We start from the raw sequence: 9,301 nt of genomic DNA, 5'->3' as shown, positions 1-9,301 counted from the left end.
GGAGGCCACCAGTATCCTGGGCTGTGTGATCAGGAGCATGGCCAGCAGATGGAGGGAAGGGATTCTCTGGAATATTCCATCCAGATTTCAGATCCTTAATTCCGGAAAGATATTGGCAAGCTGAATTGGGTTTAGCAAAGACCCCTCAGGATAGTCAGAGACTGGAGCACTTTGCTGGCGAGGAGAAGCTGAGGGAGCTGGGCTTGTCCAGCCTTGAGAAGGGAAGGCTGAGGGGGAACCTCATCCCAGCCTGCCAGTCCCTATGAGGAGGTCATGGGGAATACAGAGCCAGGCTCTTAATGATTGTGTTCTTAGTGATGGTTGGGAGGAAAAAACAATGAGCATGCAGCCTGGAGATAAGAAAAGTTTTTCAGTGTGAGGCTGAGCTCCTCACTCCTGGGCTCTTCTTCCCAAGATGAAGTCCCAAGTGTGGATCTGAGGCTAATTTGGCCCGAGATACCCTCCTGACAGTGAGGGACAGATTAATCCCAGCAAGATTCAATTACCTGAACCACCAGTGCTGTCCAAAAAGGCCTTGCACAGGCATGGAAGAGGCTGAGGATCTCATTGCCTCACTTCCCCACCCCTTGCATGGTAAGGTCTGCCCCCAAGTCTCCCTGGTCTTTGAGGCCCCCAGCAGCCTCTGGGGTAGCAAAGCTTCAGCCATGTGAGAGCAGGCTGCAGCTGGGGAGCACTAGTGGCAGCTGGACACAGGCAAGTGCCTGGGAGCAGAGGGGATGCACCCAAGGGGGCTGGGGGAAATGGCTGCTGTCATTGCAAGGCTGCTGCCCTTTGGCTTTGAAATGTCATGGCAGCTGGGGGGAACATAAGGATCCTTGTTAAAAAGTCCAACCGATGGCCAGTTTCTAGAGGCGTCCCTCCCGGAGAAGTGCTGGGGCCAATGCTGTCTGACATCTTTAGTGGTGGCCTGGACAATGGGACAGAGTTCACCCTCGATGTGTTTGTGGACGGCACATAACTGGGGGAGCCCTCCATTGAGTAGGGGGCAGGGAGGGGAACTGGATGATGCCCAGAAATATCTCCCACATTGAATTACTCAATCAATCTTCACCTGGAGCTCTCTGTAAAGACAAACTTGGTAGAGGAAGGAGAAAGGGCAGAGAGGCTGAAGAAGAGATGGGAAATAGGTCACTAGAGATAGAGTAGTTTTTCAGAAGAAAATTTCTCCACTGAGAGCACTGGTAGGAAATGTATTTTGATGAACAGCTGCATATAAATATGTTGGCAGAGGGGAAGTAAGGTACTGTGCTCACGTGGTCCTCCCAAATACAAAAATAAAAAGAGGAAAACAGTATTAGCACTCAGCCAAAATACCTGACATTCTGCAAATGAAGATTGTTTTGAGCTGTTGCCTAGAATAAGTTTTAAGTAGGTTTTAACTCAAGACTAAGACCTACGTTCAGGTCTGGGTTCATTTGCCCACATGCAGAGGCTGTTGCTGTCTGAACTGCCCTGGGGTTACAGATGTACCCATAAGGTGCTTGGAAATGTGACCCAGGGCTCCCTTCTGGAGCATTAGTTGCTCACCAGGAAATCCCCAGGCATCTCGGCTGAGACATCTTCTGTCTCTCCATTTACTGCCAAGGGAAGCCTAGGCAACTCGATTAGAGGTAGACATCTGCGTTGAGGTGTTTGGTGCTGGGTAAGGACAACCTTGTCCCTTTCTGCACCTAAAATAGAGTGACAATTCATGCACCCTGGAGGGAATGTGAAGGGAGTGTGTCTTGCTGATTTAGGGACTCCCTCCAGAAGTGCTGGTAACACAAATATGTTGGCCATGCAGAAAGAGAGCGTTTCCCTGAAGACGGTCACCCTTCTTCTCTGGAACGGTTGAGAGAGCTCAGCCCCTCAGAGTGTGACCGGCTGTGTGAAAGGGCGAGCAGTGGCAAGGCCAGTCCTGGGCAGGGAGTGTTTGAGGGCACTGAACTCCATGTGAGACACAAACATACTCTTTTTAATGTTACAGGCCTGATCACGACAGAACAATTCAGAAAATGTCAAAAAAATAAAAAGAAGCAACGAAGAAATTAAGGGAACAATTTAAAGGGAAGGCAATGTTCTACTTCTGTGGTGGGTTGATGCTGGTTGGATGCCAGGTGCCCAGCAAGCCACTCTATCACTCCCCCTCCTCAGCTGGACAGGGGGAGAAAAATGAGAATATGACAAAAGGCTCGTGGGTTGAGATAAGGACGGGGTATCACCATCAATTCCTGTCATGGGCAAAACAGGCTCAACTCGAGGAAATTAATTTCATTTATTGCCAATCAAAAGTCAGAGTAAGATAATGAGACATAAGAACAATCTTAAAAGGCTTTCCCTCCCCACCCCTTCCTTCTTCCCAGGCTCAGCTTCCCTCCCGATTTTCTCCTCCCCTGCGAGCGGTGCAGGGGGACAGGGAATGGGGGTTGTGATCAGTTCATCACATGTTGTCCCTGCTGCTCCTTCATCCTCAGAGGGGGGCACTCCTCACACGCTTCCCCTGCTCCAGCGTGGGGTCCCTCCCATGGGAGACAGTACTCCACGAACTGGTCGCACAGCTCAGCTAACATTGGTGGTGTCCTCTCCTGGGCACTTGCCAGCCCAGCCCAGACCTTTCCTGGCTCTTCCCATCTCCCCTGCCTTCTCCCCAGCCAGCCCCACAGAGCAGCCCAGCCTGGGCTGGCCCCACGGCAGTGCCCACCGCAGCCCACAGCCCCAGTCCCTCTGAAGGGAGCAGAGAAGGGTCAGCCTCCTCATCAGCCCCAGGGCTGGAGGCTCACCCTGGCATGGGGAAATGGAGGTTAGGGAAACTGCAGGAAGCATGGTCTCTGGTCCAGGAGATGCCACAGACTGACCATGCCCCATCATTGCCAGTCCCCCTCCCCAGGCCAGCACAAGAGTCCTGGTCATGGCAGAGAGCAGTGTGCCCCAAGTCGAGGCCTGCAGAAAGAGGTTTCTCTTTCTCATGGATTCCCGCCTGCAGGCACAGAAATGCTCCCTTGCTCTTTTCCCTGGCCATCCCTTTCCCCTGGCCAACTTGTCTTGGTTCCCACCCCGTGTTCTCCACAGGCCCCTGAGCAAGCAGTGCTGCTCTGAAGAGACCAGGTCCTGCTGTTGTCCACAGCCATGGCTCCAGGGAAGCAGCAGCCCCAACGTGAAGGTGGCAGAAAGGATCTGCCCACTGAAGCAGCGAGGGGCATCCCTGAGGTCCACGAGTGCCTGCTCCTCCATGTGGCAGCTGGGCTCGTGGCTCCTTGACCCCTCCTGTATGCAGGGGCTGCACCCCCAGCTCCAGAGGAGTTGTACGGGATGGAAGCAGAGTCAAAGAATTTTCTGCTGGATTCTTTATTGTGTTTCCCTAGACAGGGAGCCTGGCTCCATATCTATGTGGGGTCTTTTGCGTCAGAAAAAAACTGGCAGGGGGGTAATAATAATATTATTTAAGTGGAAGTAATATATGACGCAAAATAAACAAAACCAAGAAATATATGATCAAAAGAGCATGCGAGCTTTTCCTGAGGGTGATGGCCACCTTACTGATGCTGCAGTAGTCCGTGTTCAAACAGTTTCCTCTGGGCCTCTTTGATGTCTGTGTTCCTCACGCTGTAGATGAGGGGGTTCATTGCTGGAGGCACCACTGAGTACAGCACTGCCACCACCAGATCCAGGGATGGGGAGGAGATGAAGGGGGGCTTCAGGCAGGCAACCATGATAGTGCTGATAAAGAGGGACACCACAGCCAGGTGAGGGAGGCACGTGGAAAAGGCTTTGTGGCGTCCCTGCTGTGAGGGGATCCTCAGCACGGCCCTGAAGATCTGCACATAGGACAGCACAATGAAAACAAAACAAGTGAAAAGGAAGGTGGTGCTAAATATGACAAGTCCAACTTCCCTGAGATAGGAATCGGAGCAAGAAAGCTTGAGGATGTGGGGGATTTCACAGAACTGGTCCACAGCATTGCCTTGACAGAGGGTTAGTGAAAATGTATTGGCAGTGTGCAGCACAGCACTGAGAAAACCAGTGCCCCAGGCAGCTGCTGCCATGTGGACACAAGCTCTGCTGCCCAGGAGGGTCCCATAGTGCAGGGGTTTCCAGATGGCAACATAGCGGTCATAGGCCATGATGGTGAGAAGAGAACACTCTGCACCCAACAGGAAGAATACAAAGAAGACCCGGGCAGCACATCCTGCATAGGAGATGGCCCTGGTGTCCGACAGGGAATTGGCCATGGCTTTGGGAAGAGTGGTGGAGATGCAGCCCAGGTCGAGGAGGGAGAGGTTGAGGAGGAAGAAGTACATGGGGGTGTCGAGGCAGTGGTTGCAGGCTACGGTGGTGATGATGAGGCCGTTGCCCAGGAGGGCAGCCAGGTAGATGGCCAGGAAGAGCCAGAAGTGCAAGAGCTGCAGCTCCCGCCTGTCTGTGAATGCCAGGAGAAGGAACTCGTTCATGGAGCTGCCATTGGACATCTGCTGCTTCTGGGCATGGAAACTGCCAAAGGAGACAAAACAGAAAAATTCAGAGAAGCTTCTCTGAGCAAAATTTGATTCCTTCATTGTGAAATACCTAAGGGAGCTTTTCTTTCCTGGGGGACCGTTATGCAGCTCCGAGGCTTCAGCTCTGCTTTGTGCTGGCTGAGTGTGCTGTGCAGAGCCGTGCCCTCTCCCCAGGGGCTCCTTGAGGGTCAGCCCTGCTTTACAGCAATGACCCATGCAGGCAGCAACAGCGCAGTGTGTTTGGAGGGAGGGTTCCTGGGGAGGAGTTCCCTGTGCTGCACTGGAGCAGAGGGTGAAAGCTCCGAAGGACACTTTTCGCACAGAGGAAGGTGGGAGCTGAGGTGCAGCGAATGTGTCTCGTTACACTGTGGTTTAGTATTCAGACACCCCCATCCCACTTGGGAGATGTTCTTGGAAAGGGTGAAATTGCCCCGTTGCCCCACTGCTCTCAGTGTAATCCTGCGTCAGTGCTCCCATCCAGGAGGGCTGCTCTGTCCATCAGCCTGGTGCCCAGCTGCTCTGTGCTTGCACCGTTCCCAGCTGGAGGACAACTGCACGCAGAGGTTGCTCTGAAAAAGCCACTGGACTGTCCTTGGAGCAGAGGGGTCCTGTTCCAGGTGCAGATTTCAAAACACCTCTCCTTTCCAGCACAGCTCTGCAGAGTAGGATGGAGAGGACAGGACAAGGATGCTGCTTTGTTTGAGCAGATCAAGTGCTCCCAGACATCACCAAGGTCCTACAGGAGAGCTGTGCCCTTCTGGAGTGATGCTCACAGCCCCGCAGGACTCCCTGTCCAGCATGATCAGGTGTCTGAAGGTGATGTCTGCTAAGGGAAGCAGTGTCTCATTGCCCAACCACTCACTGCAGTGTCTCGAGGCTGGAAAATGAAAAGAGAGCTTGGGCACCTTGGTCCCATGGAAACACCTCCAGGGCAGCGCCCTCCAGGTCAGTGCCACAGCAGGCACTCAGCACCCCCACCCCTTGCCCCACACCACCACTGTTACTGCCAGGGAGCCCAAGAGCAGGAAGAAGAGCAGCACAAGCAGGTGGAGAAACAAAGAAAAGCTCTGTGACTCTTCTCCTAAGGGAAGCAAGGAGAGGAGAGGCAGCCGGGCACTCAGGAAAGCCGTCTCCTCACCCAGCAGAGCACAGCACCTCCCGGTTAGCAAAAGCCCAGGGCAGTCGCTCTCAGCCCCTTTGCCCTGCAGAGGGAAGCGGCCCCGTGTCAGGGGAGATGCCCCTCTGCTGTGCCAGAGCTCTGGCTGCAGAGGAGGCACCTCCTGCCCTGGACCACACAGCCTTGAGGGCACAGGCTGTGCTGGGTTGGAGATGAGAGCAGGGGTCTTGCTCAGAGGAAGGTGTCTGCCTTGGAGGGGATGACAGGGAGCTTTCCAGTCTCCCTCCCATGACATTGCGGGTTGGAGTTTCCTACAACACTCTCCCCATGTGTTTGCAGCCTGGAGCTATCCCTGGTGGGAACTGTTTTCTCCCTCCAAGTTTTCCCTGTCAGGGATCACAGACCCCATCACCAACTCCTGTCTGCTCAGCTCTCACCTGAAGAAACCTCCCCGTTCCAGGCACTCTCTAGAGGTACTCCCCATTTGCAGGCAGTGAGGAACAGGTCAGAGAAACCCTGCTGAGGACAGCAAAGGTGATGCTGGTGCTCTCTGTAGGTAGAGGAGGGGATGGAAGCAGTTGACTTGCCTCCCACCAGACCTACTGATCTCTCAGTGTAGCAGCTTAGGACTCTCAGCCTCCCTCTCCACAGGTAGCAGCACCTTTCCCCTTTTTCCTGAAACAGCAGGAAACTGAAAGCACAGCCTCAGGAAAGCTCTTTACCTTTAAGGGATCCCCTGCCTTGCTCTTCCTCTGGAAAAGTCCCCTCTGAAATGCCCTGGGCAGCTCTGGATGCACACCCTTTCTTCACCCCTTCACCCTTGTCTACCATGAGCCCCTGGGCTGGGAGGTCTCCTGACAGATCCCATAGGCTGTAGGCTGTGATAGCTTTAGGAGACCCTTCCAGGAACGGCAGCTGCATTGTCCTGCACCAAGAGACTCACCGTGACAAGGGCTGGAAAGATTTCTTCCCTTGCAGCTCCCCTCTCTCCTCCCACTCCAGACTGCCTTTAATCTCTCTCTGCCTTACTCCTTTGCCCAGAGCCCTGCTGCGCTTGGCAGAGGAGTTGCTCCTTGGCAGAGCTGTCTCTCTGCACTGCTGCCTGCTACCCATGAGCTCCCTCCATCCCAGGAGCCTGTCTCAGCCCCGGAGGAGGGGACCTGCCCAAGACGTCACTTGCTCTGCCCCCCACCCCACTCGGCGCTCCCTCCAGGTGTCCCTGGAGCTCTCCAGGAACCTGCTTGGGAAGAGACTGAAGGAATCACCGATGATGCCTGTCTCACCTCCACAGAGACGTTTCTTTGCAGCGGTGGCCATTCTCCTCTCAGAGACACAGTTAGGTCTGAGAATCCCCCTTCCTTGGCCCATCATGAGACAGGACACCTGGGCACTGGCAGGGAGGCATCTCCTTTACCCATGCTGAGAGAAGGCAATCAGCTGAGTCAATGGAGGCATCTCCTCCTTCAGTTGTAGTCCTGGGGCTGGAAGGGACCTCAGCTCCCTCCCATGCCTGCCACAAACCCCCAGGAGGTGAGATTCCTCTTGCTTCAGTCATGGTGTCTGCTAAAAATCGGCACCTGCACTCCTTTTCTGTGGTCCCATGGTCACTGATGGAGATGGAGACCAGGAGTTCACACACAAACACCTGGTGACATCTGAGGTACCAGATGTTGTCCACGATAATGGAGCAGTACTGAGAGACTGGGAAACATCTGGGGGCATCATCCTGCAGCCTGGTGAGGATGCCAGCTGAAATGACGGCAGATGCCCACATTTAGGGCATCACCCCCTGTCCCTACTCACGCTGTTCAGGGCCGCCTAGAGAGGTGTCCAGCTGACCAAATGGAGGTCTGTGCCAGAGGGAGAGGGAAGTCTTTCTCTTTCTCCCCTCCTTTACCTGTATTGACTAGCTGTCCGTTGCCTGTAACAAGAGTTGTCTCACACAGCCCCACGGAGCCTAACCTAATTCAGGGCAGCTGCTCATTGAATGGCCAAACACCGGCCTGTAGGGCTCTGTGAGACACCAAGGCTCTCCACCAGAACTGCCTGTGGCTGGCAGGGACAGCACAGGACCCACAGGAAAGCCATGTCCCCTCAGAGCGGGTGTGTGACAGACACCCCAGGCGCCATCTCAGATTCCTTCAGTGCTTGCGTGCAAGTGACTGATTGCCACCCCTGCAGTGAGGCCAGCGCTGTCCCGTCTCTATCCAGCAGATGCAAGGCACCGCATGAATAAGAAGCACATTGCACTGGGCTCTCCACTTGTGGGCCTATGTTCTCAGCTTCTTCTAGTTCTCCTCTGCCCCATCCTTTACTCACCCTCTGGACGATAAAGTCTTCAAAGATCCCAGTGAATTTCGAGTGGGCATAGATCACAGGATGTCCACACCCAAGGACGCTTTCAGCAGCACCTTGTCCTTCCAGGAGATCAGTGCCTCTCTCCACCAAAGGCCCTCCAGGGCTGCAGAGACACCACAGAGAGCCATGCCCTCTCCTGCCAGGGCTGCCCAGCCCAGCCCTGTTTCTCTCGGACCTTGGGGACAGCAGGCATTGCTCTCTTTTGGGGCACCTCATGTCTCTTACAATGCCGTCTGCCATCCGCTCCAGCATGTCTCTGCCATGCAGCAAAGCTTTTGCGTACGTGGGCTCTTGGGTGCTTGGTGTCCCTGTTCACCATGACAAGGCTGAGATTGGCCTGGAGCCACAACTCGGGGGCTGCAGCCCAGATGTGCAACACTCTCTGGGAACAGCCAGGAGGAGCTGGAGCCCCGAGGTCTGTCACAAGCTGTGACTTCTGAGGCACAGTGGGACACCTCCCACAGCTGGCGTGCTGCAATGGATGGATAAAGGTTCTTCATGAGGCACAGGCTGGGAGCATCAGAAGGGGAATACTTTCTGTGTGAAGGAGTTGCTTGGATGTATGGAGCTCCTTGCTGGGAAAGTCAACAGGTTGGGTGAGCCCTTGTGGGTGAGGATTGGAGGAGAGGCCAGTTAGGGCGACATCGTGATGGGAGATAAAGAACTGGTGATCAAGGGGAGGAGGTGGACAGGCTCTTACTTAAGCAACTCAAGGAGGTCTCCAGGTCAGTGACATGGGGCTCTTTATGGGGACTTCAATGACCCTGACATTCATTGGAGGGGGAACACAGCACTGTGAAAACAGACCAATAGGTTTCTGGAGAGTGTTGGAGCAATTTCTTTGCAAAGCCCCCAGCTGGACCAACAGAGATGATGCTCACCTGGATCAGGTCCTTGCAAACCATGAAGAGTGGTCAGGGATGTGAAAACCAGGGTCATCCTTGACTGTAGTGGCCATGAAATAGGGGGGTGCAGCTCTTGAGCAGCCTGAGGAGGGAGAGGAGCAGAGTGCAGGTGTCAAACCTCAGAGGGGAAGACTTTGGCCTGTTCAGGGGGCTTTTAGTGGGGATCCCATGGGCAGCAGGGAAGGGCAGCACGACTCAGTACAGCTGGTCTTTAACGAGAGAATCACCCACAAAGAGCAGCAGTGAGTACATAGCTGACAAGACCAGCTTGGGTGAAGAGGGAACTTCTTGGATGAGGAAGCTCCATAGGTAATGGAAGCAGAGAGGAGGAGGGTGCAGAGACTCACTTCAGTTTGAGGAATTTAGAAATAGGAGTGCCTTTTTTTTAAAAAAAGAACAATTTTGGAAACCAGGGTTTAGTAACAGGA

Source organism: Platalea leucorodia (genome assembly GCF_965183815.1).
Source record: "Platalea leucorodia genome assembly, contig: HAP1_HAP1_SCAFFOLD_164, whole genome shotgun sequence".
NCBI lineage: Eukaryota > Metazoa > Chordata > Aves > Pelecaniformes > Threskiornithidae > Platalea > Platalea leucorodia.
The sequence above is the reverse complement of the archived record's forward strand: the minus strand, read 5'-3'. Positions refer to the sequence as shown.